The sequence below is a fragment of the Nannochloropsis gaditana genome (genome assembly GCF_000240725.1).
Source record: "Nannochloropsis gaditana CCMP526 unplaced genomic scaffold scaffold524, whole genome shotgun sequence".
Taxonomy (NCBI): domain Eukaryota; class Eustigmatophyceae; order Eustigmatales; family Monodopsidaceae; genus Microchloropsis; species Microchloropsis gaditana.
The window spans coordinates 13,088-13,969 of record NW_005803429.1 but is presented as its reverse complement, the minus strand read 5'-3'; positions in this window follow the sequence as shown (position 1 = coordinate 13,969).

The following is an 882-nucleotide window of genomic DNA, read 5'->3' as shown; positions in this document are numbered from 1 at the left end:
GACCGAGGGGCCCAGAATTGCGGGGGTTGGGGGGGGGGAAATGGGGGGAAAATCGGGGTAATGGCCGGTAACAATTTTCAAAAAATGTGCATAGGCGATGTAAGGATCCACCGTGCTGTCTCCGCAACTTAAACACGAACATCGAACACGGGCCAGACCGGCGCAGTCAAATTAATCATGATCTTTTAACGGGAGGAAATTCCCGGGCTTGGATACCCGATGCCTGTCGTGTCGTCTGCGTCCCCGTCTATCCATCCCCCCCGTCACATGTTTTTTGGGAAAATCCGTGCACCCTGTCGAGTCCGAGCCTGGTGCACAACAAAAATACCGGGGCGCATGGATTCTCATTCGAAAGGAGAACCATACATATCGAACCCCCTCCCGACCGCAGGGGCTTGCCTAGCTAGAGTCGTTGCCCCTGGGAGCGGACTCAGGGCGTGTGCGTCCCCCTCAACCTCCCTTCGAAGCTTGGACCTTGCCCCCACAATCCCGACTTTTCCTCCCCTTTGACTCTTATCTTCTTGGCCCCTTTCGTCCCAACGGACAGGGAAGAGGTCATCTCATTTGAGCGATTGGACGAAGCGACGCGTCCGGCAGGATCGCAGCACCGCCCCGCTTTTTCTACACGACATTCAAACATAAAGTCTCTGCATCTACAAGTTCTCCCCACATCCAATACAAGCGGGGTGGTGACTCTCCCGCCGTGGGCAGAATTATGCCACTTGGCCGTCCTCCCTTTCTAACGTTTATTGTCTATGCAACCAAGGAGCAACTCGAAAAATCCCTCGTCCCACGCACACGATTGCCATTCCCGAACCCCTCACAAAGCCCCTTATCGTCCCCAGTGTATACACACAAATGTACCCTTTTATCTTCCGTTCA